The sequence below is a fragment of the Triticum aestivum genome, chromosome 3A (assembly GCF_018294505.1).
Source record: "Triticum aestivum cultivar Chinese Spring chromosome 3A, IWGSC CS RefSeq v2.1, whole genome shotgun sequence".
Taxonomy (NCBI): Eukaryota; Viridiplantae; Streptophyta; class Magnoliopsida; order Poales; family Poaceae; genus Triticum; species Triticum aestivum.
This window is the reverse complement of record NC_057800.1, coordinates 29,272,454-29,282,037: the sequence shown is the minus strand read 5'-3', so window position 1 is coordinate 29,282,037 and position 9,584 is coordinate 29,272,454. Positions and strand designations below refer to the sequence as shown.

General features: G+C 47.7%; 1 pseudogene; it reads left to right on the top strand.

The window, feature by feature from the left end:
• The first annotated feature begins 552 nt into the window (after positions 1 to 552).
• On the top strand, positions 553 to 2,217 carry LOC123056676 (lysine--tRNA ligase-like; annotated as a pseudogene).
• The last annotated feature ends 7,367 nt before the right edge of the window (positions 2,218 to 9,584 follow it).

Sequence of the window (9,584 nt, the reverse complement as noted above, 5' to 3'; positions counted from 1 at the left end):
TCCGTGCTGCTGCTGCAGACGAGGCCGAGGTCGGAGGCGGTGACGTCGTCTGTCAGGGGTGGAGAACCTCTCTCCCGTCGCGGCCCCCTTCCGCTGCCGTACTCGAGGAAGAAAGGGAGAGGCGGAGGGCTAGAAATAGGCTAGGGCAGGGGAAAGGGGAGGAGCAGACGAGAGAAATGGCTGAGACGGCGGCGGCCGCGGCTTTGGAGGTTGCGTGCGAGAGCTGATGTGACGATGTGGGGCGAAAGAAAAGTAGAAGTTACCTTCCAAGGGAAGGAAGGGATCCATCGCTAGTTTTTTTATACTTCGCCACAGTAAAGACGGGGATGACCGATGCCGATGGGAGCCTGATGGAATTTTTTTTATACTTCGCTACAGTAAAGACGGGGATGAGCGATGCCGATGGGAGCCTGATGGATGCATTTTTTTGTCGTACATGCGAACGCGCGAGGAATGCGAACGCGTGAGGAGGCGCCTTTGATGCGCACGTTAATGTTTTGGATATAAATAAACCGACGAGAACACGAAATCGGTGCTAGGTCAACAGTCTCCGCTCTGTTTTTCCCCAACTACGGTACGGGAGAGAGTTTTGCACCACGCGCCATGGCGGACGACGGCATGGATCCCACCCAGTACTACCACAACAGGCTCGGCGCGCTCGCCGCGCAGAAGGCCGCCGGCGTCAACCCCTACCCGCACGCCTTCCAGCCCACCGTCTCCGTCGCCGACTACGTCCACAGGTACAGGGGCCTGGCCGACGGGGAGAAGCTGGTCGACGTCACCGAGTCCCTGGCCAGGAGGATCATGAGCAAGAGGACGTCGTCCTCTAGCCTCCTCTTCTACGACCTCCATCGCGGCGGCGCCAAGGTCCAGGTCGTGGCAGACTCCGGGACCTCGGAGCTGGAGACTCCCGAGGAATTCTCCGCTTTCCACTCTGGCGTGAAGCTTGGCGACGTGGTCGACGTGCGTGGGTTCCCTGGTAAAAGCAACCGAGGCGAGCTCAGCATATTCCCTGCATGGTTTGTCGTGCTCTCGCCCTGCCTGCACATGCTGCCGCGGCAGCCTAATAGGCACCGGCGCGCGCCGCCGCTGCCGTGGGCGCCCGGCATGCCCAGGAACATGGAGAGTTACGCCCTCAAGGACCAGGAGACACGGTACCGCCGATGGTACCTCGATCTCATGGTGAACCCTGAGGTGAGGTCCGTCTTCACGGCGCGAGCCAGAGTCGTCTCCTTCATCAGGAGCTTCCTTGACAAGCGTGGGTTTTTGGAGGTGGACACCCCGATGATGAACGTGGTTGCCGGTGGCGCCGCCGCCAGGCCGTTCGTCACGCACCACAACGACCTGAACATGAAGTTGTACATGCGCATCGCGCCAGAGCTCTACCTGAAGCAGCTCGTCGTCGGCGGACTGGACCGCGTGTACGAGATCGGGAGGCAGTTCAGGAACGAAGGCATCGACACGACGCACAACCCCGAGTTCACGACGTGCGAGTTCTACATGGCCTATGCGGACTACAACGACCTGATGGAGCTCACGGAGGAGATGCTGGGCGGCATGGTGAAGGAGCTCACGGGCGGCTACAAGGTACAGTACCACGCCATCGGCGCCGACAAGCCGCCTATCGAGATCGATTTTACTCCTCCGTTCGCGCGGATCAACATGATCAAGGGACTGGAGGACATGGCCGATCTCAACATACCGGAGGAGGATCTGTCGACCGATGATGCCAGCGAGTACTTGATGGAGGCTTGTGCCAGGTATGACATTACGTGCCCGCTTCCACACACGACGGCACGGCTGCTGGACATGCTTGTCGGGCACTTCCTGGAGGAGACATGCGTGAACCCGACATTCATCATCAACCATCCGGTGATCATGAGCCCACTCGCAAAGTCACACAGGGACGAAGCCCGGCCTGGACTGACTGAAAGGTTTGAGCTGTTCATCAACAAGCATGAGGTGTGCAACGCCTACACGGAGCTGAATGACCCCGTCGTGCAGAGGGAGCGGTTTGAGGAGCAGCTCAGGGATCGTCAGGACGGTGACGATGAAGCGATGGCCATGGACGAAACCTTCTGCACTGCCCTTGAGTATGGCCTGCCGCCGACCGGAGGCTAGGGTCTGGGGATTGATCGCCTCACCATGTTGCTGACGGATTCCCAGAACATAAAGGAGGTCCTCCTGTTCCCGGCCATGAAGCCTCAAGACAGCTAGCTGTTTGAAAAGATGAAATTCTTGTCCTATGAAAGAAACAAAATGGAATTTAAGTTATGGACAGTAATTGCCCATTGTCAATAAGGTTTCCTAGTTCTGTGCTTTACAAATAGTTAATTTCTGTACTTCGAGAAATAACAAGCAATGTTAACTAGTTCTATGTTATTTTAATGGACAGTAACTGCCATTGTCAATATGGTTTTCTATTTCATTGAGTTGCTATAAGCCTATAACTAACCTCATGTTCATGTAATATGTTTTGGTGTTTTTTTCTTCTGAAAAAGAGGACAACTCCGGTCCCAGAATCCCACATACGACAAGATGTTTCTGCTCCAAACGGTAGAGCAGAAACATCTGCACTCGCCGGCCGAAGCAGATGCGAGCAAACTTAAAAAACTCCGCTCCCCAGGTAGGTAAGTTGCCGTGATTTGCTACAGAATCTTTTGTTCAAAAAAAATCTCATTGCATCCAACAAAGCTTTGCGATGTCTTGGTCCAAGTAAAAAAGTAGACGCAATGCCATCATTACTCAACCTTAAGCAAGAGACAGCACAGGTTGCAACCATGGAACACTTTAAAATTTGTAAGATGGCACCCTTTTTAAACACTTGATGATGTTGTACTGGAACAACCGCAGGGAGTCATATGGAAACATCAGAAACTTACACCTGATTGCTGTTATGTGTCGCTTGTTTTTCCAAGAATTGCATGGAATTTGTTCTGCGCCAGGTTTGCAGCGTATAGAAGTTCCAATCTGGCAAACATCTACAAGTCACATAGTAGTCCTCACATAATACATCAATTGAGTTGCAATGGACATATCTACTTACAGATTGTGTATAAACATGCTCAACTTATTCTCATGTCTTCAGGTCGGAAGGGAGCGGTTTATACTTTGAGCAAAATGTCACAGGGGCTTTGATCCAGTAGCACATCATTCCTTTTGTCTGACTAAATGACACGGTTTTGATGGACAGTTAGACAAAATAGCATAAATTGGGTTTTTGCTTGGTCTAGGATAATTTTCACCCTGGGCCCTTACACCTGGCTCGATCGACCCTTATTGACCAGAAGTAGTCGTTAATCCAAAGAAATAACAACGCTGCCGCAGCTTCTTTCTTTCACTCGGACCCATATTACGAAAGCAAGAAAGGCTGCTACCGGCCAGCAGACGAGGGGCATGCAGACCCCACGGCACCGGAATTTTTCACTAGTACGACAGATGGTCGAAGCGTCCGCGCTAGCATTCCCAGAATTCCGAGCATTGCCACCATGTCTTGCTAATTTTCTGATGCCTCCTAATCCTATATGCTTCCAGCAACATTGACTACGATTTTTCTATTGAAGCTTTAGAGCTGATCCCCACTGCATTCTGATATACGTTTAGGTTTCACCATAGTGTGTCAGCAAGTGCATGCAAGAGGGTCGGGGAGGTTAGTGAAGAATGGAAAAGCAGCAAGTGAAAGGGTGAGCTTTTAAAAGTAGAGGATGTAGAAGTATTGTCACGCCTGCGGTCTTAATGTTAGCCACGTCACCCATCATGTGGTACACAGACCCAGTGATGTTGTAATAAGTTGTAGCAGAAAGGAGAAAAGTCACTTGCATATGTTGATCGATCCTTCAATGTCGCTTAATAGTGATATAACTCACCATGTTATAAAGTGACTACCATCATATGTAGACCAGGCCGGAGTATGTCACTGTTTATGTTGCCAGTTATTTTCAGTAGATTTACACTTTGGACAAACCAAAAATATGTATGTGCAATCACCACCAGGTGTCCATTAAGTGAGGAAATGAGCTAGACCCAAAGCAATAGTTTGACAGGTTTAGTTTGGGTATATTACTAAAATCACCTAGAGATACATCCAAGTATAAGCTAGTATAAGAAACTAGTGTTACATATTGGTACTACCATCATTCTGGATGTATTTTTTTTCTAACGTCCAATTGAAGCAAGTTACACAAAAAATATGGGGCTAAAATATATTTGTCATCTAATGCAATTTAGTAAACTTCTTTGCATTATCTCTCTTACATAGTATTGGCTACGTGAGAGTATCTTGTGCCAGGAAAGAGAGGCTGTTTTCTTAGCACTACGTATCCTAGTAGTGGGCTGCAAAGGGGGCGACATTTCAGTTGTGGCATATTGTTGCTTGGATCTCCCTAACTTCCTGATGCCTCCTGCTCCTACAAGTAGAGAGGCAAGACATAAATGCCATCCAAGTATTATTTTCTGACAACTTAATCATCATTTTTAATTTGTCAGTCAGAATGACTAGAAACAATCGAGATTTCAAATGTGCAGGCGTACAAGTTGTGTTTGTGAGTATTGCATGTGGCAAGAGGAAAATGAAATGGGCAAGGAATGGGACTCCTCCCTTTTAAAGATGGATCCAGGAGGTAGAATCAATTTGTGTGGGGCCTTGATTATTAGTCGTCTCCCTGATCTCGGCAGCCACCTTCCATTGGCCGCAAGTCACGCAACTTCGTACTGTTCTTTTAAGTGCTGTGTTTGATATTGTTATTCCAGTGACCCGGTAGTGCCGTAGTGGCCGTCATGGTTAAAATTTTCAATGAAATTTCACATATTTCGATGAGTTCCAAAATTGTTTTCTTTTCCAAACTAAAAACCTTGGTGGTGGTAATCACAAATAGTTAATTTCTCTTCCTTTTCACAAATAGTTTATTTCTGTACTTTGAGAAATAACAAGGCAATGTTTCCGAGTTCTGTCGTATTTTAATGGACAGTAATTCCCCATTGTCAATATGGTTTTCCTTTTCATTGAGTTGCGTATAATTAACCTCATCTCTGACCATGCTGCATCTAATATTTTTTGATGCTTTTTCTGAAAAAGAGGATAACTCAATCCCGACAGGGGTCCACCTCCTGTCAGGCCACCACACCCCGGATACAACAAGAATTTTCTGCTCCGAACAGCAGAAGCAGATTGGAGCGAAATTACCACCTCGGCTCCCCAGTAGGTAACTTGTTGTAATTTGCCACAGAATTTTACTTCCTGTCCAACAGAAATCTCAATCCATCCAATATAGTTTAGCGATGTGTTGGTTCATGTAAAAAAAATTAGAGGGATGACCATTACTGATCCTCAGAATGTACACAAAAAGTTTTACACATTGCCATTGTACAGTGCAAAAGTTGCAACCATGAAACACTTCAACTTTGAATCATAAGATGTCACACATTTTGGACACTTAATGATGTTGTGCTCCAACAATTTTAGGGAGTCAAATTCTGCACCATATTGAGAGATCATAAACTATACCTGATTGGTGTTATGCGCAGCTTGTTCTCTCGGAATTTTACGAATTATGTTTTGCAGCAGGTTTGCAGCATATAGAAGTTACAGTCTCGACTCGTACATGTTACTTTGTCTTGCGACATTCTATTTGGCAGTGAAAATCTTTTCCCTTGAATGGACGCCAAAAGGAATGGCAATCAAAATTCAGTGTAACACAAAGGAGGGCAAATCGAAAGGAGAGGGGGGCAAACACAGAAGCAGGTGCAGCTGAGCTGTGATAGACCCGTGCGTTATTGTCTTCAAGGTACTACAGGTTTCCAGATACTAGTAACCCAAAAGCACATATCGGCCTGTGAGCGCAGACCCTCCCTGTAATAAGGATACAAAGGTCCAAAAAGGTGCATATTAAACAAAACGGATGCACTAGCAGGACAAGCACGGAGCAACAGCATGTATGCACTGATCTCGCTATCCCGTTCTCGCCGCAGGAGGTGGGGAGGTCGATCGCCTCAATGAAGGCGGGGTCGGCGCCGGGGCCGGATGGCCTGCCGGTTGCCTTCTTCCAGAAATTCTGGAACGTCCTAAAACCTGTGATCATGCCAATGTTCCATGAATTCTATATCGGAACATTTGACATGGCGCGTATAAATTTTGGTGTTATCACCCTGATCCCATAAGTAGTTGGGGGCGACGGACATTCGCCAATTCAGACCTATCACAGCTATCAACGTCCTGGAGCGCATCTTCTCTAAAGTCTGCACGATTAGACTCGCACTGGTAGTCGAGAGGATGAACCACCCACTTCAGACAGCCTTCTTGAAAGGGAGACGAATTCATGACGAGGTTCTGTCCCTGCATGAGATTGTGCACGAGGTACGATCGCGTGGACAAAAGGGTGTCTTCCTCAAGCTGGATTTCCAGAAAGCCTATGATCGGCTAGATTGGGATTTCCTGCGGCTCGTTATGCAGCGCAGAGGCTTTGAGGACAAATGGTGCAACTGGATTATGCAGTTGGTACGGTCTGCCAAGACTGCGATTAACATTAACGGTGATGTGGGGCCGTTCTTCTCATCCTCTGCGGGAGTGAAGCAAGGGGATCCGATACCCCCCTACTCTTCAATCTCGCCGTGGACGCTCTGGCAGGCATCCTTGACAAAGCTAGGAGGGCCGGCCACCTCTCGGGAGTTGCTAGTGTTGGGAATCGAAGCAGAATTTTAAAATTTTCTATGCATCACCAAGATCAATCTATGGAGTCATCTAGCAACGAGGGAGAGAGGAGTGCATCTACATACCCTTGTAGATCACGAGCGGAAGCGTTCAAGAGAACGGGGTTGATGGAGTCGTACTCGTCGTGATCCAAATCACCGAAGATCCTAGCGCCGAACGGACGGCACCTCCGCGTTCAACACACATACGGAGCGAGGACGTCTCCCGCGCCTTGATCCAGCAAGGAGGAGGGAGAGGTTGAGGAAGAGGGCTCCAACAGCAGCACGACGACGTAGTGGTGGTGAAGCTGCAGTACTCCGGCAGGGCTTCGCCAAGCTCTTACGGAGGAGGAGAGGTGTAGGGGAGGGGAGGGGCTGCGCCTTGGATGTTCTATGCAGCCCTCCCCTTGCCCCTCTATTTATAGGGTAAGGAGGAAGGGGGCCGGCCCCCTCTAGATGAGATCTAGAGGGGGGGCGGCCAAGGGGAGGGGGCTTGCCCCCCAAGCAAGGGGGGCGCCCCCTTTAGGGTTTCCCCCCCCCCCCAACCCTAGGCGCATGGGCCCAAGGGGGGGGGGGGTTGTGGCCTGCCCATGTAGGGCTGGTCCCCTTTCCTCTACAGCCCATTAGGCCCTCCGAGAGAGGTGGCCCCTCCCGGTGGACCCCCGGAACCCCTCCGGTGGCCCCGGTACAATACCGATATGCCCCCGAACCTTTCCGGTGACCGTATGACAACTTCCTACATATAAATCTTCACCTCCGGACCATTCGGAAACTCCTCGTGACGTCCGAGATCTCATCCGGGACTCCGAACAACATTCGGTAATCACATATAAGTCTTCCTAACAACCCTAGCGTCACCGAACCTTCAGTGTGTAGACCCTACGGGTTCGGGAGACATGCAAACATGACCGAGACGACTCTCCGGTCAATAACCAACAGCGGGATCTGAATACCCATGTTGGCTCCCACATGCTCCACGATGATCTCATCGAATGAACCACGATGTCGAGGATTCAATCAATCCGTATACAATTCCCTTTGTCTAGCGGTATGATACTTGCCCGAGATTCGATCGTCGGTATCCCGATACCTTGTTCAATCTCGTTACTGGCAAGTCTCTTTACTCGTTCCGTAACACATCATCCCGTGATCAACTCCTTGGTCACATTGTGCACATTATGATGATGTCCTACCGAGTGGGCCCAGAGATACTTCTCCGTTTACACGGAGTGACAAATCCCAGTCTCGATTCGTGCCAACCCAACAGATACTTTCGGAGATACCTGTAGTGTACATTTATAGCCACCCAGTTACGTTGTGACGTTTGGCACACCCAAAGCACTCCTACGGTATCCGGGATTTGCACAATCTCATGGTCTAAGGAAATGATACTTGACATTAGAAAAGCTTTAGCAAACGAACTACACAATCTTGTGCTAGGCTTAGGATTGGGTCTTGTCCATCACATCATTCTCCTAATGATGTGATCCCATTATCAACGACATACAATGTCCATGGTCAGGAAACCGTAACCATCTATTGATCAACGAGCTAGTCAACTAGAGGCTTACTAGGGACATGGTGTTGTCTATGTATCCACACATGTATCTGAGTTTCCTATCAATACAATTCTAGTATGGATAATAAACGATTATCATGAACAATGAAATATAATAATAATAACTAATTTATTATTGCCTCTAGGGCATATTTTCAACAGTCTCCCACTTGCACTAGAGTCAATAATCTAGTTCACATCGCCATGTGATTAACACTCACAGATCACATCGCCATGTGACCAACATCCTAGAGTCTACTAGACTCAATGATCTAGTTCACATCACTATGTGATAAACCCTCAAAGAGTTCTGGATTTGATCATGTTATGCTTGTGAGAGAGGTTGTAGTCAACAGGTCTTGCCATATTCAGATCCCTATGTATTTCGCAAAACTTTATATCGTAGATGCTGCTACCACGTTCTATTTGGAGCTATTCCAAATTATTGCTCCATTATACGTATCCGGTATCTCTACTCAGAGCTATCCGGACAGGTGTTAAGCTTGCATCGACGTAACTCTTTATGTCGAACTCTTTATCACCTACATAACCGAGAAACATTTCCTTATTCCTCTAAGGATAATTTTGACTGCTATCTGGCGATCCAGTCCTAGATCACCTTTGTACCCTCTTGCCAGACATGTGGCAAGGCGCACATCAGGTGTTGTACTCAGCATGGCATACAGTATAGGGCCTATGACAAGAGCATAGGGGACGACCTTCGTCCTTCCTCTTTCTTCTGCCGTGGTCAATCTTTGAGTCTTACTCAACTTCACACCTTACAACTCAGGTAAGAACCCCTTCTTTGACTGATCTATTTTGAACTCCTTCAAAAAACATGTCAAGGTGTGCGTTCTTTGAAAGTATCCTCAGGCGTTTTGATCTATCTCTATAGATCTTGATGCCCAATATGTAAGCAGCTTTATCCAGGTCTTCCTTTGAAAAACACTCTTCAAACAACCGTTTATGCTTTCCAGAAATTCTACATTATTTCGGATCAACAATATGTCATCCACATATACTTATCAGAAATGTTGTAGTGCTCCCACTCACTTTCTTGTAAATACAAGTTTCTAGCAAACATTGTATAAACCTAAAAGCTTTGATCACTCCATCAAAACATATATTCCGATTCCAAGATACTTGCTCTAGTCCATAGAAGGATTGCTGGAGCCAGCATACCTTTTATCATCCTTAGGATCGACAAAACCTTTTATTGTATCACATACAACTTTTCTTACGAAAATTGGTAAGAAAACTTGTTTTGACATCCATCTGTCAGATTTCATAATCGAAAAATACAGCTAATGCTAACATGATTCCGACAGACTTAAGCATCGCT